This window comes from Leopardus geoffroyi, chromosome D1 (assembly GCF_018350155.1).
Source record: "Leopardus geoffroyi isolate Oge1 chromosome D1, O.geoffroyi_Oge1_pat1.0, whole genome shotgun sequence".
NCBI classification, from domain to species: domain Eukaryota; kingdom Metazoa; phylum Chordata; class Mammalia; order Carnivora; family Felidae; genus Leopardus; species Leopardus geoffroyi.
Window position 1 is genome coordinate 88,716,457 of NC_059329.1, and position 22,725 is coordinate 88,739,181.

The 22,725-nt window shown below is 48.3% G+C and overlaps 1 protein-coding gene across 1 annotated transcript in view; it reads left to right on the forward strand.

Annotated features, from left to right (window-relative positions):
- Nucleotides 1–19,782: 19,782 nt before the first annotated feature.
- The window catches only part of EHF (ETS homologous factor), a 43,167-nt gene continuing 40,224 nt past the window's right edge, over nt 19,783–22,725 (forward strand). The window contains exon 1 of the mRNA XM_045484930.1: nt 19,783–19,937. The gene's annotated coding sequence lies outside the window, so the exon portion shown is untranslated. The remainder of the gene's footprint in view (nt 19,938–22,725) is intronic.

Sequence of the window (22,725 nt, forward strand, 5' to 3'; positions counted from 1 at the left end):
TCCCACAACCACCTCGAATGGGAGGTACTAACCCCACTTTACAGATGAGGAACTTGGTGACTTTCCCAAGGATACACAGTTGGTAAATGCTGGAGCTGGGATTCCAACTCAGGCCTTTCCGACCTTGAAACCACGTCACTTTCCTTCCACCTACCCCTGCCCCGTGGCTAATGTGGAAAATGTTCTCCGTGGAGTGTTTCTTCTTCGGTCAGAGACTTGGATTCTGGGGAAAATGAAAGCCCAGACTTCCATGCAAGGTTCTGGCTGTCATTCATGCCTCAGGATGAATGATGTGGATGGGAGGCGTGTTGCTGGTGGACAGGAGAGTTGGGGACGGGGGTGCGTCAAGAGTAGAGATAAAGGATCCCCCAGCCAGAGAACGAGGAGCCAAGCTTTGGATACCTGGTTCCCAGTTTTTCCCAAGCCCTTGCTGACCTGATAACCCCAAGGGCTTTTAATTTATGCCTTCTGAGAACTCTGCCGATAAGCATGCCTGCTTTCTTAGTGATGATATCAGCAGGATTCGGTCTTTATTACCTTCTGGCTCTTCAGGATCTTGGAGATAAAAAATGCTCTGCCTCCTGAAAGCTCTGAGAGGCTTTTAAAGAAAACAAATCTGAGCTACTGCTAGCTGGAACCTCAGAGCTGCAAGGGTGGGGCGGGGGGGGGCTCTGCTGTATCTGCCTGCTGGCTCATTTTCCACTGTCCCGCTCACACAGGCGGGGTGGGGGGATGGCCTGGGCTGTTCTGACCATCACCTGGGTTCTGTAGTCTCATCCTTTCTGGCCTCAGGCCTGTTCAAGGGTGATTTGGAATATGGCTAGCTGGATGTCGGAGAAAAATGTTTTGACTCTTCTGGGGGTGGCTGTCCGGGACAGGGAGCGGGAAGACCGCCTTATTAGGAGAAAGGTTCTCCTCTACCTTCTGAGAACAGTCAACGGTTTCTGAGTGCTAACACATGCCAGAGACGGAGCAAAGGGCTCAATACACCTTAACTCATCAAATCTCCCAATGATCCTGCCAAGCACGTAGTAGTATTACATCTCGCCCCTTTACGGGCAAGAAAACCAAGGCACAGGAAGTGGCCCGAGGCTACACGGCTGGCGAGTAGCAGAGTTGGGCTTTGAGTCCAGGCAATCCGGCTCCAGAGTATGATGCTCTATGATGTCCAGGTTAGGGGCTGGGGCTCCCCAGGCCAGCATCACCCGAGAGGGAGCCTGCCAGGATTGTAGAACACCAGCCCCCCCAAGCTCCCTGAGTCCACATCTGCATTGTCACTCGGTCCCCAAGGGAGGCCTGTTCACGCAAGGCAGAGTCACTTCAACCTTCGGGGTCCCAGGTTGCTCCCCTGGGTCCCGGGTTGTACAAAACAAGGCAGGTGAACCGGAAGATGCCTGGCCCTGTGCTGAATTCTAGATGCAGGGTAGCCAGTGGGTCATCTGCTGCAGGAGGCAGGGAATGAGTAAGTGAATGTGCCGATCACCAGCATGGTGATGGGTTTTCTGTTGGTCTCCCACCCCCCATTTCCAAGTGAAGAAAAAAGTACTTCAGTGTAAGAGACACAGGAGCGCCTCCTCTGTCAGCAAAAAGGCGGGGCTGTCCCAAACCCCTCATCCAAGACATGGGGTCCTAGATTGCCCCCTCAATGCTCCTCGACCCCTCAGTGTATTTCTCTTGGTGACATTCTGCCTCACATCTGTGGGTCACTGGGTAACGTTGGCCACACATCCACTGTGAGCAGAGATCAGGAAGTGAGGAATGACCGAGAATGCCCACCTCCGGTTTTAGGGACCTCACAGGTGGAAGGGAAGGAGTAAAGGACGTCTGGACAGCACAGATGGTTTGGGGGTCTCCCTTTACCCCCTTCCCACTCTTCTTCCTCTTCCCCCCCTTGTCCTCTCTGCAGACCGCTGCGACTCCCTTTTGGTTACCAAGATAAAAAACCAATCCTGTGTTAATACTGGCCAGCATTTGGTTAGCTCTTATGTCGAGCCACTCACTCAACAATACGCTTTACACACATAAGGTCATGGAATCCTTCAAACAATCTGAGGCTGCGCAGGAGCCATTGCTATCTCCCTTCGTAGCCCAGACGGTGAGGGCTCAGAGTGGTTGAGCTGCTTGCCTGAGGACATTCAGCCACTTCCTTGTGCTGAGTGCAGGATTTGAATCTAGGTTTGCTCAAGTCCAAAGCCCACATACTAAATCTCTCCATTTGCTGCCTTGATAACTAACTGTGGGTTGTTCCTCAGCCACACAGAAAGGAGATGTTTCCAACCAAGGACATGGGCTTCCAGACCCAGCTTAACATCTGACTCAGAAGAGCACAAAATGCCACCTTGCAGCCCCCACCCTTTGGTGACTGGCTCCACGGGTCTGTGTGGGGTCCAGGAGCCTTAATCTTGTGGTCGGGCTCCTTACGTGTTTCTGATACTGAGCCTATGGGGGACCCATCCACCTGGGGAGAAGCTGGCTTCACTGGGACGTAGGTTTTTTTTTTTTTTTTGGACATAGTTCTTCTGCCAGCAGAGTAGGAGAAGCCTGTTGACTTCTGAGAATGAAGGCTGATTAGTTTCCAGGGAGCTTCCTATAAGTGACCTTTGCCCTCAGTGAAAGTGTGGAGATTGAGATAAGGGAGATAAATCACTGGCGTGGGTGTGGGTGACGGGAAGGGCAGGGTGTTTGCTGTCGGGCTCCAGGCTAGGCTCCCTTGGCCTCTCTCCTGGAGACCATGTGGAGTGAGGCCGGAGGTGGGTGGTGGCAGGGTGAGGGGTGGGGGGGGACCGCGACGACAGGTGCGGGATTCATTAGAGCATGAAGCGGTGAACCTGTGAGCTACCCGGAGTCTGGATCCTACAAGCCGGAGAACATGGGGCCAGGAGCGTGTGTGGGTCTTGAGATGCAGCGGGGCTCCTGGCCACGTGTTTGCACTGCCTGCTTCGAGCCTCCCAGACCCCCAGCACTTCATCTCGTGCATTGACCACCGGCCCCGTCTTAGGTCTGTCTTTAAAAGGACTCACTGGTCAAAGAATTTACCTTTATTTAAAAAGTCACTGTATCACTACCTTTCATGGAAAGTCAGCATCACCTGCCACGCGCAGATGTTAACCGTAAACCCCGCAATGGAATGAACTTCTCACTGGTTCCTGCAGCCACGCCCTTTTTTTCGAAAGGGGTATCAGCAGACTGAGGCCTCCTTCAAAGTCTGGGAAGGACTGAAAGACAGTTGGAAAGGGCACACATTTCTTGCTATGTAATTCAATAATGTTGAACTCCACGCCTGTGTATCATCTAAAATCCTATCATTTATAGCCACTTGTACAAACTGCAGTACCAGAATCTAAGCTCCAGGAGGGCTGGGTTTCTCTTTCTTCTTCTTTTAAAAAATCTGTTGTAGTCACTGCCCTAGTTTTGGAGCTGGGAACACTGCCCGGAGCATAGTAAATGCTCATGTATTTACTGAAAACGCGGACCGTGGGGGCATGTGGGCTGGATGGTTCCACCCGCTCTTCCTTCTGGATGGAGAAGCAGAATGTCAAGATGTGGAGGGTGTCAGACTGCAGTCAGTTGTCCTGGTTCTTTGATCCTAGCTTAGCCACTTGCTTAGGATGGGGAACTGTGGGAAACTGACCTAAAGCCTGGCCCAGCCTCAGCTATTTCCTAGTCTGAGGCTACATGTGCCATCCTGGTGTTTTGAGGACCCAATGAGATCACAGGTGGCCAAGGACCTTGGGTGCCCTACAGCCCTGAGCACAGGACGAGGGCTGAGTTGATTATAAATGGCAGAGGGGATGCCTGACTCTGATGACTCTAAAGCCTGACTCTAGAACATTTTCTTTGCTCTCTTCTCAGGGAGAACCCTCTTGCTTCCCTTCTCCTGGCATTGGGCAATCGCGCTAACATCAGGGACACTGTCAGACCTCACGCTGTTGAGACCCGATTCCATGTTCTACTGACTACTGAGAGATTGTGACACCATCTTCCCTGTGAGTGCTTATTTTTAGAGGAACTATAATAATAATAATAAGCATACTCCTGTTAATAATATAAGGAGATACCCATTTGTCTGTGATTGAACCAGTCCAGGCGGGGGAATGGACTCTTGACCTCCTGAGCCTGGTTGCAGCCCTCTGGCCCCATTACCACCTTGTAAACCTGAGGGTGTTCCATTTTTCCCCCTAAGGACTTGTGGTTAGAACTTGCTGGCAATTTCTCACAACACACCTCCCCACATCCACTACCCATCATAACATACATTGTCATTCGAGGCTTAAGATTTCCCAGACAATGGCAAAGAGGAACTGGCCATATGGATCAAGGCAGCAGGATTTAGGTGACACCTGCCAGGGCTGTGGGATGAAGTTCCATCGCTGAAGTCTGATACCTGTCATTTACTATGGGGTGACAGCCATATCCTGTCATTCTTCATTCATTAATTGTGTATTTAGGGATCCCTTATAATGCATCAGCCAAACTGTGCTAGTCCAGCCAGGGAGAGAGACAAGCAAACAAGCCATTACAATGCAGAATGGCAAGTACTTGAGAGATGAAGGCTCAGGAGGAATGGGGGCGACAACTCAGTGGTGGGGGGATGGTGGCAGGGGAAGCCTATCTGGAACGTTCGCCAGAGGAAGCTATGTTTGGGCTGAAGTCCGAAGCTCGTGGAGAAGTTAGCCAGTGGGACGGGCCATAAATATATGCTCTGGGCAGATGGTACAGCGTACAGAATAGATTGGGGGTGGGGGGAGGGAAGCAGATAGGGAGGGGGGGGGAGGACGGCCTGCCTGTTAAGGGTACTGAATGGAGTCAACATGCAGAATGCCAGGTGAGAATACGTGGAGATGCAGCTGACAACACAAGTAGATAGATGCCAGATCACAAGAGGCCTTGTGAATTATGTTAGGGAGGCTGGACTTCATTCCAAAGGGCATGGGAGCCACTGAAGCATGTTGAACAAGCAGGTGCACATTATAGAAAGGCCTCTGAGATCTCTTCTCCTACTTGTGCCTCTGAGGACAGATCCCTAAGGGCCTCTTGAGCAGAACTTCACGTGCCATACCTAGGAGGGGAGTGTCCCACTGCCACACTGGGGCTTAGGCTTGCCTCACATCCAGCAAAGAGCAAGATGGGGACAGATGACTCATCCCCAAACAACAGAGCAGTCCTGGGAACGAGGTACCTGTTAGGGTCTCGCTTACCTGGTTTGCTGATGGACTACTCATGTCATTATTAAACAGGATGCCAAGCCTCCTGTCCTTCTCAAACCTTCTTAGTCTCTTGTCTCTATCATCCTCTTCCCCTCCCCCGCCCTCTCTGCTCTTCCCTGGTCCCCCCCTCAGCTTTGTTAGCAATGGCAGGGTATTCTGGTGTTTTACCTCGTGCCAGAGAAGGTCTGAGGCCAGCATCGTCTGATTTGGGCCATGGAAGGAACATTGTAGGTATCAGCTGGGAAAGTGCCTGGGAGGTGGACAACTTGGGCTTCTCGTTCTGGCTCTCCCAACCACCACCAGCCATTTGCCACTGGGCAGAACTACTTCTCCTCTAAAAGCCTATTTCCTTGTCTGTAAGATGGGGATAGTCTCCTGGGGATGGTGTGAGATTCAAGTGAGGTTTTATTCGTGAAAGTGCTTGGTAAACTGCAAAGCCCTGTGTAAGTGTTTATTCTGGATGATCATGCATTGCTTTGGTAGAAGATTCTACCTGAGGGACAGCAGGGGAAAAAATTGAGATCCATTGTGTTGGGATATTTGTGTCATACAGACACAAATACAGGTAAATATACACCTGTCACAAAATTGAAACAAAGAAGAATGTGAATTTCTCCACGGTCCTACCCCCTTCCCTTCCAGCAGCAACTATTACTGTGTTTGTTACATATTCTCCCACACATCAAATGCATGTGCTTAAATCAAAAGAATGCAGTCATATTATAAGCCTTATTCTTAAGTTTGTTTTTCACTGCATATAGCTCTGTCTTCCTAATATTACTTCCTGGTGTAAATGGACCAGAGTATTTAAATATCCTCCTACTGCTGAATCCTATATTTCTGTGGTTTTTTGTACGTATCTCTATGGGAGAAATTCTGAATACTGGGGTTGCTGAGTCAAAGGATATAAGCATTAAAATTTTGATAGATACCCCCAAATTGCTCCCCATAAAGATTGCACAAAAATACCCTCCCACAAACAGTGTTCCTGCTCCCCATGCCCGAATCAACGATGGGTGTTGCCAGTTGTGTTGGGGCTTTTAAAGCTATGAAACCCTCCTCCTCATTACACCGTCCCATGGGGGCCACTGGCCGGCCGTATTCCACTGCTCGTCTGACAAGCAGAGTGCTCTATGACAGCTGTGGGAAGGAGCCATCTGAGACATGGTTACCCCCAAAAATGGTAGGAACCAGGCCTGAGGATACCTGGAAAGCTGGCTCTTCCGGTTAAATGGAGTATCTACATTTTCAAACGTAAAGTCTAAAAGCAATAGAGGGGCGCCTGGGTGGCTCAGTCGGTTGAGCGTCCGACTTCGGCTCAGGTCATGATCTCACGGTTCGTGAGTTCGAGCCCCGCGTCGGGCTCTGTGATGACAGCTCGGAGCCTGGAGCCTGCTTCGGATTCCGTGTCTCCTTGTCTCTCTGCCCCTCTCCCACTTGTGCTCTGACTCTCTCTGCCTCTCAAAAATAAAATAAATGTAAAAAAAAATTTTTTTTTAAAGCAATAGAGTAATCTACTTTAAACACATAGTAGTAATATATTACTATGGTTATGGTTTTTGTTACTACAGAGAGTTCTGGCTCACAGAGCTTAGTTGTGCTTGAAGGGAGAGTAGTTAGAAGAGGAAGATGCGGAGAGATTGAGGTGTTAATTTTGGAAAGTGTGACTCTGTCGAGCTGTGCTGGTCACGTGTCCTGGTCCCATCCAGGCCTTGGGTGTCACAAAATGCAAAACAGCAGGTAACCAAATAGCATTTCCGTGGAAAGAGCCTTTGACCTCAGGTGCTGTGTGCAGGTGAGAGACTGAGCACTCACAGAAAGAGAAGGAGGGTGAGAGTGGGGGGGGAGGGGGGCATCTTTAGCCTGTGATACCTAAAACAATGGGCCACTGGAAATTTCCAGGACTGGATTACCGACAATCCCCACTGCTGGCATGTCTCAGGAACCCGAGACCGGGTTGATCCCCAATTCAACTGGCTCTGTTTTAAAATTCCCATAAGCATTTTGGGGGGGGAGTCAAGGCCCAATGGAATAGGGAGATGGTGATCAGTGGAAGTCGTGAAAGACAGATGGCTAAGTCCTGGGCAACAAGGAGGCAGAATTCAGCATTGTAGGAATCACGCACAGAATAACTGGCAAAAGTAGCCCTTTACATGTGTTATCTAACTTAATCCCCTTCATTACCCATCACAGTTAGTACTGCTCTAGTCCGCATTTAACAATTGAGGAAGTGAAAGCTCGGAGAGGTCAAGTCACTCGGCCAAAGTCACGCAACTGCAAGTGGCATATGGAACGAAAACTGACGTCTCGCTGACTTGCGACCAAAATGCTGAGTAGAACCTGCTTCGGCAGGGCCGGGCTCACCTTGGGGGTGGAGGATGCTGTCATGGATTGCTGGATATGATAGAGGCCGGTTTTCATTTTCTGTCTTGAAAAGGGATCTATTTCTGTCCCGTTGTAGGGCAACACGAAGACCCACCAGTTCCGTTTTTCAACCACATGGCTGATTTTTGTATATTTGACTTTCTATTACACTCCCAACAGTGTGATCAGAGCCCTCCTCCCACCTTTTTTGAGAATATTGGGTTAATGGTGGGGAATAGCATTGGGGTCATTGGCATGGACTTCGGAGGGAAGAGAGGTAAGAAGGTTGCGTGCTGTGCTGGTCGGGATGGGGGAGGTTTTTACTTTTAAAATTCTAATTGGGTCCCTGGTGGCCTGGTGGAGCCTCTAGATCTCCAAGTCTTTTTTTTTTTTTTTTGTAAGTTTATTTATTTTGAGAGAGAGAGAGCATGTGCACAGGCACATACAAGCAGGGGAGGGGCAGAGAGAGAGAAGGAGACAGAGAATCCCAAGCAGGCTCTGCACTGTCAGCACGGAGCCCGGCTGGGGGCTCGATCGCACGAACTGTGAGCCGAAATCAAGAGTTGGCGCTTAACCGACTGAGCCACCCAGGCGCCCAGGCCTCCAAGTCTTTGAGGTTATGACCCACTTCTCTATAAACTAGTCAGCCCTTGGCCTTCATGTTGCCTCTCCAGACTGTAATTATCTCTGCCACAGGTTGCTGTTCAGCAGGGAGATGCTCTTTCCTTAGTGCCTGGGGATCCCTGTCACTCTCGGGCTCACGTGTGCTTATCAGGAGTGGGGAACCCCTCGCTATCATCAGGGAGGACAATGCAGTTAGGAGAGGAGGAAGTGCTCCCACGGGAACGTGCCCCCACCGTGAGGGCCCTCCCACGTGAGGGGATGGCCCCTCTTTCCAGGCACATTTCAGGAACGGTGGGCTGAGAATGGTGGGAGGGAGGACGCGACCACAGGGAGGCTGTGAGTTGGGCACGTTCACGTGTGTCATCCCATGGAAAGCTGTGCAGTACGCGCTGCAGGAGACAGTGGACAGGGGTGAGGAGGGAGAGAGAGGGGGAGGGCAAGGTTCCTGGACAGCCTGGGTTCAGACCCAGGCTCTGTCACTTGCTAGCTGTGTGACTTCAGCCCAGTTTCCTAAGTTCTCCAAGCCTCTATCTCCTCAACCGTAAAACAGATTAAAATAGTGACCTCATCGGTGGTCTGGGTGGCTCAGCCGGTTGAATGTCCGATTCCTGATTTTGGCACAGATCATGATCCCAGGGGCATGGAATTGAGCCCCGAGTTGGCCTCCAAGCTGGGAGTGGAAACTGCTTAAGGTTCTCTCTCTCTCCCTCGGTCCCTCTCCCCTGCTTGCAGGCTCTCTCTCTCTCTCAAAAAAGACAAATAGTGACTTCACCAAAGAGTTTTTGGGAAGAGTTGCTACAAAGATACAAGTATCATGCTTAGCTTAGTATGGGTATTCCGTGAGGGGTGATGCATCGGCTGATGATGCTGGGACGAAATTCACACCCATTTTACAGATGGGAGAACCGAGCCTCAGGTTGTCCCAAGCGGCATAGCTAGTAAGTGGTAGAGTTGGGATGAAAATTGTCTAAGTCAGGAACCCTTGGCTCTGTGATGGACAGCCTGCAGGAAGGGGTCTGTGTATTGAGGACTGAAAAACAATCTGTCCGAACTACAGTGGCTCATTGGCATGGGTTGGTTCTACGTCCTCTCCTCAGTCTGAAGCTGGGAGAATGTAATGAGATTATGTAAATATCTATTCGGGGTTTGGGGAAACCCAACAGGGTTCAGGGTAAGCCATCCCCCAGCAAGCAAGGGCTCACATGCCAATTCTCTTTCTCTCCAAGGCTGATCAGATTGTTCTGTGCCCAGTCAAATGCCAGTTTCCTTCTATGTGTGGCGGGGAGAACAGCAGTCAGCTCCTGCCGAGGCACGGGGAGAGGATGCTTCCTACATAGGGGTAGGTGGTGGTTAGGAATCTAGGTTCTGAGGTCAGGCAGCCTTGGTTTTTGTCTGTCCTTTCCAGAAGTGTGACCTTGGGCCCGTTACTAACCCTCTCTCAGCTCGTTTCTTCGTCCTTAAAATAGGGGATTACAATGAGCGGCTGTGTGAGGCTTAAGTGAGAAATTGCTGGTAAATAAAGTGCTTAGTATCGGGCACTTAGTAAGTGCTTAATAAAAAGAACAAGGCAGAGCTGAGTAGATGCCAGGTTTTTTACAGTGCTTTGCTAGCAAGTGTCTTGTTTCCTGCCCATTCAGAGACCCTGGTGAGACTGTCTGTTTTGGCCACAAGAGCCTTGGCACATCGGTCTCCAAAAGAGATCCACTCAGTGGGCATCAACCAGCTCACAGGTCCTTTGGCCCCCCCCTGCAGCAACCCCTTTTTACTCTGCCATCTCCAAAGGTACTAACGGCAACCATTTATGGTGCGCTGGTGGCCCCCTAGACCTCCTACATTACTTCTTCAATCCCCGCCTCAGCCCTGGGGCATAACATCATCTCCATTTGCAGATGAGAACATAGGGACTCAGAGATGGTGGTAACTGCCCAAGGACACAGCTGTTAGAGAAGAGCAGATTGGAGCACAATCTTTGTCACCTTCAGGTAGATTGACCAACCTTCCTGGGTTGTTTGGATCACGGGGTTTCAGTGCTAACCCTGAGGAAGTCTGGGAAGTCTGGGAAGCCTGGGATGGGTTGGTTAGCTTAGCCACAGCCTCCCTGTCAAGGCTTGGCAGTGGTTCTGGAAAAGAGGTGGGGGTGAGAGAGAGGAGAAGAGAGAGATGCAGGGAGAGAAAGGCAGCAGGAACTCTGCACTGTTTCTGGAAAGATGTCCAGGGCTTTTCCTGCTCCTGACAGTGTTCTCTGGGGTCCTCCTTCCCCGAAGTTGCTACTGAACTTTGCACAGAGGGACTCAATAGCTTCTGGGGATTTGATTTCCAGTGGGGATTAGAGTGGCCTGTGTCCAGAGGTGTCCCTCTCTGAGGCTTGAGGAGAGCAGTTGCGATGGCAGGAGGAGCCCCCGGGACCCGTGTACCTGACCTCAGGCCCCTGCCTGCCATGCACTGAATGACTTCTGGAGAGATGCTGAGCCTGATGGGGTCATCAATTTGACTATCTTGTGTGCATCACATGTGATTCGGGGAGGATCTTAGGAGATACACGGACGTACGAGTTTCTAAACCACCAGATACACAGGGCGTGTGGGTTAGACCACTGTTTCTAGACACGTGAGACTCGGCTCTGGGGTTTCAACCTCTGGGAACAGCCAATTCAACGTCCTGCTCCTTGAGAGGGGAGTCATGTCAGGCCTTTCTGGGAATAGGTCAATGAAGACACTGTCTGCCTGGGTTCCCCAGGCTGGCTGGAGAAGGGGAAAGGCAGTACCCCAAAGTGGCCCCACGTGGCAGAATAGGAAACATGCTGCCATCTTGCTTAGAATGCCCATTCTGTGATGGCGGGAATGTTGCCTTTTCCTCCTCTTATGGCTGAATCCCCATTGCCTAGCACAGAGCCTGGGACATGGGAGAAGCTCAGTGTCAACTATCAAATGGTTCCAAGTATAGCTCTTCTTCAGCGTACTGTGGGGGTTACGTCCGGGTAAACCTATTGTAAATTGAAAATATTAAGTCGATAACGCACTCTTTTGGCAGCCTGACCTGCCAAACATCCTAGCTTAGCCTAGCCCACCTTAAATGTGCTCAGGACACTTATATTAGCCCACAGTTGGACAAACTCATCTAACACAAGTCTAGTTTTATAACAAAGTATGGAATATTTCATGTAATTCATTGATTACTGTACTGAAAGTGACAAGCGGGGATGGCTGTGTGGGTGCAGAAGGGTTGTGAGTGTATGGGTTGTTGGCCCTCGTGATCGCATGGCTGACAGGGAGCTGCGGCTGCCCAGCCTCCCGAGAGGATGGCACCCCGTGTCACTAGCCCGGGAGGAGACCTGAATTCAGAATTCAAAGTATGTATGGTTTCTACTGAACGTGTACCGCTTTTGCACCATCGTGAAGTTAGGTGGAATAGCTAGGTCGAACCATGGTAACTTGGGGACCATCCGTACAAACTGCTCTGGGAGATTTCAATTCTGATGAAGCAGCTGTGGAAAGCGGAATGGGGAAAATGAGTTGCGTTTCACCGGGCAAAGACGGGGAAGGGTGGTCCGAGTGGCGGGGCAAGCGGCAAGCTGGGAAGCACGTGACACACGTATGTGGACGTGAGGTGGGTCCACCGTGTCTGGGATGCACCCCGTGAAGTATGGTCGGGGACCAGGGGACTTAAGGCATGGGTGGAGACCATGGAGGGCCGGTAAGCCGCCTGCCCCCAGGGAGTTAGGACTACCCGTCTTTAAGCCATCGTTTCTCAAATTTCAGTCACTTACATGTCCTGAACACTAATTTCGCCATGTCTGTGTACCCGCCTATTTCTCGTCTTGCTTCCTACCCTCTGTAGGTGCACTGCCTTCCGAGGAGCACCTCTAGGGACTGCAGAAGTGGCAAAGATTTTTGAATACGGAAACGACCTAGTGGCTTTCTGAGAAGGCTGCAAACATAAAGAATGGGAGTGTGTGTATAAAATTCTGGTACAGTTGTGACGGAAACGGTAAGAGGTAGTACCAAGGTGAGTTTCTGGGGAATTTCACAGTCTCTGTATGGGCACTAGGATACAACACGCAGGACCTGCTCTCTGCCTCTTTCTTTCTCGTGCCACCCTTTTTTCCTAGCAACTCAGCCCTCCTGCCTAATGCTCGCTGCTAACAGCTCTGGAGGCTGGAGAAGGAGCACAGTTGGAGGAGCGGATGGTCCACTCCGAGGGGGGGCTGTGGGCCGTGCCATGACCCGTGGGGGGGTCCGGATACCTCTTGATTGTATCCACAGTGTTGTGGCTTCCTAGCCTTGTCTTACCTGGCTGTTCAAAGAATGTTTCCCCCAGCCAAGGCTCAAGTCCACAGAGCATTGACCCATCCCCTAACAGGCTTATTTTCCCTAGCTGTGCATTTAGCTTCCAAGTTAAGGTAACCTGCCAAGCTGGAAAGAAAACGGATCAGCAAAAATTAGACATTTGCCAAGGCTACCCCTCCTCCACCACAACCACACACAATTGTGAGACCTAGGGTTGGCCTCCCTGAGTCTTTCTGCTCCGGTGGCTTTGGCAACTCGGAGAAGCACAGACTGGTGAGTTAGAGGACTATGAACCTTGCGGAGACTTTGAAGTCTTTTGGAAAAAGTCCATCAACACCAATCTTTGCTATTGATGGAGAACGTCGCCAGCAAGATGACCGTGACTTTCTCACACAGTTATCTTGTCAGGAGTGGTTCCTGTCCCTGGCCCTCCGTATCCCATTCTTTCTAGCGTAACAGAACTCAGTGGCCTCCACATTTTCCACTGTAAGGAAGTGGGTAGACTGTGGCTGGTCCCTTTCACAGCAGGGCTGTCCTCCCTGACAGAGAAGTTTTCAGATGAACCGACAGTGCAGATTTTTGGTTCAGTTTGCAAAGAAGGAGTTCCTTATTTCAGTTTTACTGTATACCCACCTACATAATATTTTTTGGTTCTCAGAATTTCAGAGCCATTAACCTCCAACCTTAAATCAGGATTCTCATAAAACTTTCCTGGGGCACCGTCATAAAAGAAACTAGGTCTCAAAATATGACTGTTTGGTATGCTGTCCTTGTCCAGGAAGACAGATTGACTAATTTCAAACCCTGAACTCACATGTAGTTGCTAAGAATGGGGGTGGGGGAGAAATAGGGGAGAAAAATCACAGATATGCCATGATACATGAGGGAAAATTTCATCTGGATTTCCCCCAAATATGGAATTATTCAGAAATAATTCCAAGGGCTTCTCTGTTGACATTCCGCCAATGTGTGGATGCACATGTTTTGAGTGGACCGAATGGATAATTTCTTAATGCAAATATGTCTTTTGCACAGTTCCAATGGATGCGCTTGTCATCTCTCAGATATTGTTCCCTTGATATGCTCTTTCCAGAGGCGTGACCAGATCCAGAACCCTTAATTTCTATCTGAAATACATTTAGGGGCAGAATCTAGTGGATTAGCATTTCGTGTAACCTTGAGACGCTCTCAATTGCTTATGAAGAACGGGGATGGAAGAAACTAGAAATTGATGGCACTTTGTACCCTCAACTAGATTCCACTCAATCTTCACATTTGATGCCTTTATCATCACACTGACTCTTTGATCTATCCCTCTATCATTGCTGGACCCAGATGCCTACGATCCTTTCGCTGTGGTATGCAGCCTGCCCAGTGCTATTAAGCCTGGTGGGTGGAAGAGTGACCTTTCTATCAAAAGAATCTCATGATTTCCCAGGCAAGACCTACTCACAACCTTTCCAGTGGGTTTCCCCTCAACTCTTATTCTGAGCATTTAGCTCTTTAAGTATTTGACATTGAAGGGCAGGGGCAGAAGGTTGTCATATTAAGATCCAGACCTGTCTGCCTATTTTATGCTTCTTTCACTTCAACTTTACCATCCCAATCTTCCAAGAAACAGTCACATTTCCAACAACCTTCCAGAAAGGAGCTCAGTTTTCCATGCCTAAGTAAGGTATGATAGTCCAAATTTCAACACGCGGTTAAGCTTCTCTTTTTTTGGCAGAGGGTTGTGGTTAGGAGATCTTGTTTTGGAATGACACTGACTTTGGCCTGAGCTCCCGTCATTGGTTTTACTGTGTGACCTTGGTCAAATTGCTTTTCAGGCTTATGAGGCTTAGTTTTCCTAATCTGTAAAGGAAGAATGGTAATAGCCCTTTCCTGATGGAATTTCATGAGGATTAAATGAGGAGGTGCAAATTAAACTCTTAGGCCAGTGACTAGGATAGGACATGGCTAAAACTTCGTAGAAGTGAGTAGTCATTTTTACTCTGTCTTTCCTTAGACTTTTCCAGTTTCACTCCCTTCTCCTCTTTTGTCTTTTGAAACACGGAGAGTTCATTTTCTGACCACTGTGTGTGACCTCCTATGTCACTAAGGGGATCGCTTAAGATTCAAGCTTCATACTTCGAGGAGACAGTAAACATTTCCTGAGAGGCCACCATGCGCCGGGCCCTTTGCTAATGCCTTATACAGTTTCTCACTTAATCCCCTACAGCTCGCTGAGAAGTTAATATTCCCAATAACACAGACAGGGCAACTGAGACCAAAAGTTTAAATAGATGTGGTAAGGTTGTCCTCGCTCCCTCTCTATGACACCAGGCTGCTCCCGAGGAAGCTGAGCCATCTTGTTTTTCTAGGGTAAGAGAGCAGGTTCTGAGCACAGTCTTCCAAAGACACAGGGTCTCCCAAATAAGTAGGCATTTAGATGGTGATTTTATACGTTTCTCCTTGGGTCTGAGAGTTTGCTGTCTCTCGTGGTCCCTGGGTGAAAGAGACCAGGCACCGAGACCTTCACCGGAGGTTGGCTCCATCAAAATGTCCCTTAAATGGTAGAAACCCAGTCTTCTGGTTTACCATCCGTAGAATAATATGGGAGCCTACAAAACATGAATAGATCATGATGAATAAAGAGCTGATTATTGTCTCTGCTATCACCCACCCACCTACCCGATTTGGTAGGTGTGGGGAGGAACCGCTGAGTTGGGAGGGTGGTTCTGATGCTCCATTGGCTTAGAGCAAGGAGCAGAGTCAGAAGGAAGGTCTAGTGGAGAGAGCTGTGCGTCAGGTGGATGTGGGGAAGGGCAACGGATTAGGGGAGGCGCCAGCTCTGTCACCCCCAACCCACACACAGCAGTGTCTCTTCATTCTGTGTTCTGTTTGGGGGCTCCATGGGAGTGGAAAATGAGTTATCATGCTACAATAATAAACTAATATGTAAACACACCTGCTATAATTATAAGAAACTTCTCCAGACAAAAAAGAAGAAAATACTGGCTGCCGGAAGGTTTCCTGGGAGGGGCCAACGTTTGCCTTGTCTTCTCTCCTGCTCTGAGACTGAGAAATGTGCCTTCTTGAAGACCCCGCTGAGAGGACTGTTTAGACACCAAAGCAGTTTGGTTCAAGAACCAAAGTGCCTATCTCCACAGTAAAGTTGGCACTGAGCGTAGAGCAATTTGTGAGGAAAGATAAGGCATGATAAGCATGATACAGTGAAGAAACAGAGCAGGGTGATTTAAGTTAGGCAAGACGGACTTGAGAATAATCAAATATGAAAGGGGAGTTCTGAAACCTCATTGTCGGTGCCTAGCTGAGACTGGGGACCTATTCTGATGCCCGAGGGGTATCTATGTGTGTGTGCGCTCGTGCATGCATCTATGAAATGGGTCCTCCTTTCCAGAAATGGTGAGCCGTCCTCCCCCACTCCAGCACGACACCTGTCCGCCACCTCAAGCAGTTCAGTGGTAGGTGCCATCGGTGTAGGATTTGCTCAGCACGTAGGCACAGATGTGATGGCAAAGGGCACGATCAGGGGTGCCACGCAAATCGGTTAGGACAGCTGTCAGTGCCAGACCTCCCACATAGAACTCAGAGGCCACCTTCAGAGCCCAGAAAGCTTCTCCTCAGGGGATTTGAAGATTCTCCAGGTATCTAATCTAAGTGAAAAAGTAAGGATTTTGGAAACGTGGCGTTTAGAGGAGCGTAGGGTAAGAGGGAAGATGGCATTTATTAATCCTATTTCCTTATTTGACACCAGCCAAGGTAAGTGATGGTAATGTTCTGCTCTCTGGAACCTCCTCTCCACCACCAGACAGGGGTTCTCATTGCCGTCAGTCCTACAGTAATGCTCTTGTGGCTCTCGCTAAATAGTTGTCAGGTTCTGCCCTGAAGGTAACGCCATGTCATCAAGAGGGGATGATGGACAGAAACATATACAAACACGCACTTGCTTTCAAAAATAAATACAGGGGGCCCCTAGTTAAAAGGTGCTGTGTAAAGTAAGCAAGCATCCTGTTTCTTGCAAAGCAAGCACAGAACTCTCATTAACCTCATAACCACAGCCCGTGTTGATATTAAGACTCAGACCCCTTAGGGCTTGATACTTGGCTTAGAGAGATTCTTTGTCTTGGCCTTGATTTAGGAAGTAAGGTCCCTTGAGGTTCTTTGGTTCTATGTCTACGACAAGAGGTGAGTCTCCTAGTAGACAACCCAACTGAACTCAGGGTCGCCGTGCTATCGCACACGATATGGTCTTTTCCTCTGGGGGAACGAGCATTGGGACTTGATTCAAGTGTCTTTGTGCAGATCTGGGACAGGGATAGGGCCTTGGCCTGCAGGGGAGACCAGGAAGAATAATTGGGTCTGTAGGGCTGGTTCCTGTTCCCAAAATTATCTTGATCTTGACCTGATGGCAGCCTGTGTTGCCTCACTTTCTCTTATGTGAGAGAAACACTCTGTAAATCCCAGGCAAACAGCTCTCCCTCATCACTTCATTCACATCCCCATGTCTTTGTCAGTCTCCCAGGGAGTCCCGGGAGCACAGAATGAATGGAATCTGTGCTAGGATTGAAGGTCTGACGTGACAGTGAGACCCTTGGCTGATTCTTCCTCAAGAAGGTTATGACTTTTAGGAAACAAATGTTGTATCCATATAAGAGCTCTGGTGCACTTGATGTTTTGTGTTTACACTTTTAAATTTCTTGTCTGTGAGAGACATGCTCGATATATTTGAAACTCTTGCAATAGAAGGTCTCAGCATTAAATCCAATTTTTAGCATTCTCAGTTAAAAATCGGGACTTCTATCATTTTTTTCTAGCTATCTATCATTCATCTATCTATCTATCTATCTAATCATCAATCCATCATCTATCATTCATCTTCTTTGATGCAAGTGCTGTCTTGTTGAAGCTGACCATAGATTGAAGGAATTTCTATGTGGACTTAACATGCCTAAAAATCTAGCTTCCCTTCTTTTCTTTTTCTTTCTTTCTTTCTTTCTTTCTTTCTTTCTTTCTTTTTTTTTTTGAGAGGGGAGGTGTTGTTTTTGTTTTTGTTTTTCTTCTAGAAGTTTTGACTAAGACCCAAGTAAAGAAAAGAACCAATACTTAATAAGAACCCACTAAGTCCCAGACACGTTGTTACGTACTTTATATACATAAAGACTGCACAAATAAAATGGCTTGTGAGTATGAAGTGACATCTCTCCATCCCCTTCCACCGCCATTCCCAAACGACCCTGGTCAGGAATGCCTTAATGGAGCAGTCCTTTGATCTAAAATAGGCAGAAGAGTGGATAAAGGAATGGAGACGTAACCGGAACTCTTCAGCCAGAAACGAAAGGGACTGTAAATTCTAAGTAGTTGGGACTGGACCAGAGAGCCACATCATTTTGGGGGTTGCTTTGGAAATGTGCCACCACCTCTTGACCACACAACCTCTGCCTGCCACCTACCCCACCACTGTCTCAGGTTAATCTCAGGCAAAATTGTGAAGAAGGCCAAGTTCACTTCCTGGAGTCACACTGGTACTAATAACAGCCCACAGTAACCACCTCCCCTAACGTGTGTGCACGCGCACACGCACACACACACACACACACACACACACACACAGGCACCCATGCAAATACCCTGTAGTGGGTGGTGGTGCTACTTCAGACTGCTCCTGATTCATCTCTCAAGCAAAACGTCACCAGCCTATTCCCTCAGGGCCCTGCTCTCAGATCTGGAGCTGATAGACTAATTGGGGCTAATGTGATAATGGGCAGTAATGACATTTACTGTTTTTATCAGCCATTTGAATTTTAACAGGGCCCTTGGGAAATGCACAGGTTGACAATAGGGGACAGTGGCAAGTTTGGTGAAGGCTAGGAGGCCAAGGGGCTTTTCAGGGCCTGCCTAAATTGCACTCCCCAAACCTTTAAGACCTTTGAGACCCGCCTGAGTTCCACGACCCTCCCCAATCCACCCCTGCTCTCCCACTGAGTTTTTCCCATATTCAAAAACCTCTGCATTCGTGTTATGTGAACTAGGAACACGGGCAAGAAAGGAATATGGCTACCACTCACTCACCATTTCACCTGAGTAGGACAACCGCGTACTTTTTGTTCTATTCCGTCTTTCCCCACGTGCAGACTTTCTTTTTTATACAAGGAACTTCTTGGTTTTGATCACAAAATCTTTGTGCCTTTGCCAAAACTCAATTTCCCTTTTCTTTCCCACAAAGGGGTGTTCTGATGAGTTGAAGAAATTTGCTCGGACGCTTAGCTCATGCCAGGTCAGTGTCCAGGAAGGCTCAGGAGAGAAAGTTAATGGTTAGGGGATGGTATTTTTCCTTGCCAGGGGCCATCACTCACTTACACAGTGGAAGTATATTTGTGACCCAGTGAAGCAGGCCCTTGGCCCAGGGAGACAGGGCTGCAAGGACGCTTGAAATCTATAGCTCCTCTCCGGGATTCCGCTTTTTCTTGTCCAAACTGCTCTCTTTAATTTCCAGTTTCAGCATCTTGGTCTTTTTCTCTCTAGCTCCTAGGGAGATGTCTAGGGAGCGTCAATAATATAGTAAAAAAAGACCATGTAAGTATCAAGAAAGAATAAGAACCTGGAGAATCCACCAACTGGATAGTCAGCTCTTGCATTGTTGAGAATTGACTGTCCCACCTGAACAACTCAGATTCAACCCTCTCTCTCAGGACTCTCCCTTCAAACTTCCCAAAGCTCTTATCTGGGGCCAGGGGAGAGATTGGTTTTTCAAAGTCCATGGAAATTGCCAAGGGTCACTGTCAAAGAGACAGTCATAGCACCTGGAGAGAGCCGCTTCAGAATCTGGTACCTGCACAGCCAGGGCACTGATCTTGATGCCAAAGGAGAGTGGACTAAATACAGATTAGTACACAAGACAGGTGTTTAAGAGGGCCCCCCCCCCCCATCATTTCCTCCAGATTTGAACTTCTGCTTAGTTTGCTTTTACACGCACCCTTCCCGATGGTGTTCTGGGGGAGCCAGCGCGGTGCTTTTCACCTGAAACAGCCTCTAAGCTGAAAAGAACAGTCACCAAATCAATTCCTCATCCATTAACAGGTTGTCTCTCTGTTCTTGAGACACAGGCATAACCTGGTTAGACCTGTTTTGTTTGAACACTAACGTGTGAGTTGGCCAAATGCAAATGAGCCGATGTTTGTAATCCTTTATTTTATTTTTTTAAAGAGCCCGGCGGCCAATCAGCAGAGGGGGAAGTGACTTAGGGAATTCCCGGTTGGTGGCTTATTGCTTAACATCCTACAAAATGATTTAAAATTATTGTCATATGCATTTATCTCCACTCTGATGAGGGCTCAGACGTGATATCACCCCTGGTTCCCTATCCCTGTAGGAGCTGGTGTGAGTGCTACATGCCGCCTCCCCTCCATTAGCCACAGCTATTGGATTTCCCACCCAGAATCGTTAGGTAAATGAGGTAAGTCTTTATTTTTAAACCTTCTTTTGAATCTGGAGTTCAAACACCTGAGTGGAAAGAGAAGCCTGCCTTGAAGCAGACAGATGAAAATAAAACAGACTCCCGGAGGCAGCTGGCAGGAAGTGAAGCTCACCTCACCTGCGCTCACCTCACTGGGTCTTATTAGAATTTTATTTTGGAAGGCAGCCGGGCTTCTTTGGATATTATCTGTGAATTGGCTGCATTGAGTTCGGACTCCCAATCACTGTGGATTTAAAAGCCCCTTGGGTTCCCTCTGCGTGACAAAGCCATTTCCCTGGGCTGAGTTCTGAAACAAAAAGGAAGCTAGGGACAGGTGACCCTGATATAGCTCAATGAAAAGCTGGTTGGTTAAATAGCTGTTGGGGCTCGGAGTACGCATCCTCACTTTCGAGAGAGGTCTTCTGTCGGTAATTTTTCTGACTCATTGGTTGTAGGGAAAGGCAGATTTGTCTGTAACACGTTCTGTTGTTGGAAAATGGCTGGGAACGGGCAATGGCGCACGCATCCACACTGGAGAAAGTGGTCGGGCAGTCCAGGTAGGCAAGGGCACTGGGGAGAAATGTGCACCTAAAAATGGCTCTGTCCAGGAAAAAAAAAAAAAAATTGGCAAAGAGTTTTGCCATATTGCAAGGGGACAGATTAACCCTTTGTTTGTGCCATAATGGGCTACTGAGACCAGACAGGCAGTTGTGAGTCAGCAGCACCAAATGCCTTCCAAAACAGGGACTCTTTTAATATTGTTTGGACACCATGGAGAAGTGTTGGCCTCAGTGTGGATGGAACTGGGAACAATGGGGAATTAATCTTGTTGGTACATGACAACATGGTGTTGGGAAGTAACATTTTCACCATCTGTCTTTGAGTGGATTTAGTATATTCCCAGTGTAAGTGTAAGTAAGTGACTGGATTGAGAACTTTCCGATGGAAGGTCTAATTCAGGAATTGGTTCTGTAGGCATGGGTGTGAGGATGTGTTCAGATAGAGCCTTTCTGTGTGTCAACGGGTAGTCGGGGATCACGAGTGGTCATGTGCTAATTCCGCGAGGTCGAGGGAAGCGCTAATTTCCAATAGGAAAGACGAAGTCATTAGGAAACGTCTCGTGGGCTAGAGACCCTACCAGAAAAAGGCTCTTAAAAGATTCCAAGAATAATTTTAATAACTGTATTTGGAGTTGCGGAAGGCTTCTTCGCTTGTCCTCTTTATGAGATCTAGAATTCCGAGGCTGTGAAATAATTCATCCATTCCATGTTCTTATAACACAAAGTTGTGTAGGGTCACATCTTTTCTACACCAACTGCTAATGGCTGTTGTGGACGGCTTTTAAAAACAACGGGAACAGGAAATGAGGGTCTTTTGGAAGTCTGTGATCACATTTGAAAAAATTACAAATATAATGGAGACAATCCTTCTGCATGTGTCCGAAGTATTTTGCGGAGGCATTTTATTTTATTTTATTTTTTTTTTTAATTTTTTTTCAACATTTATTTATTTATTTTTGGGACAGAGAGAGACAGAGCATGAACGGGGGAGGGACAGAGAGAGAGGGAGACACAGAATCGGAAACAGGCTCCAGGCTCTGAGCCATCAGCCCAGAGCCCGACGCGGGGCTCGAACTCACGGATCGCAAGATCGTGACCTGGCTGAACCGACTGCGCCACCCAGGCGCCCCGCGGAGGCATTTTAAAAGAAGGTAACTTGGAGGGAGTAACGCTGCTGTGAGTTCTCTCGCGTTGTTGTTCAAGACGGCAGTGTTAGCCAGGCCCTTTCTAGGGTGACCGTGGGCAGGGCAATGAATTTGATACAGGCCTCATATGTATGGAAGATCTAAAATTCAATTATATTTGTTCTTTTGTGTTAAAAAGCATCTATTTGTTAAATTCAAACAATGTTGTTTCCATTATTTTTTTCCATTTTTTAATATATCGTGAGCTCCCCAAATGGAAACGTCTGGGGCCTTTCTGAACCTTTTCTGAGTGAAAAGTCCTACACTCACACTTATAGTTCTGTGTTTATGCCCCCGTCAATTTACCCAGATCCTCTTTCAATATCTTTTTGACCCCTTGAGAGGCTGAGATAATGCATCCAATTAACTCATTGGAAACTGGAAGGAACTCATGTCGGGTCCTAGGTCCAAACGTGAGTGCTCTGGGCCAAAGTTCACTTTCAGGAAGGACAATTTAGCTCTCTGCAATCTTGTAATATTTTATTTCCTCCTCGTCCTTCCCCGATCCCCTAAATTAGGGAATTTTAGCACTGGACTGTGTTTTTCAGACCCCCTCGCTCTTCTGAAAGCCCAGTGTGAGAACCTTGCCTGATGTGAAACAGCAAGCATAGACGGAGAGGTTTATACAAATCAGTAAAAAGCCAGTCTGTTCCCCTTTCTCCAGACGGAGGCATCCCCACACCCTTTCTAACAGATGTGATTTTCAAAGACCTGTGGGAGATGGGGTGGGGTGGATACCAAGAATGCCACGGCAGAACCTGCCAGCACACTCGAGAAGCAGTGCCACGATTTTAAGGGACCAAATACAAACTTGGAACCTGATTTTCAGTGACACCTTTTTGCCGCTGTTTCAGCCTGTTTCTTTTGTTGACAGCTCTTTCTGGTAAAATGGAAGCGACAGTCATTTCTGTTGTGGGTGGGGCCCTGGTGGGGAGGCATTGACTCCACTTCAGGCTCTATGTTCAGAGACCACGAGTTCTCACCCTGGCTCTGTTCCTGGGTAACCGATGAAGTGCGGTGGCTTTCGGCTTGGGTAAACTGAGT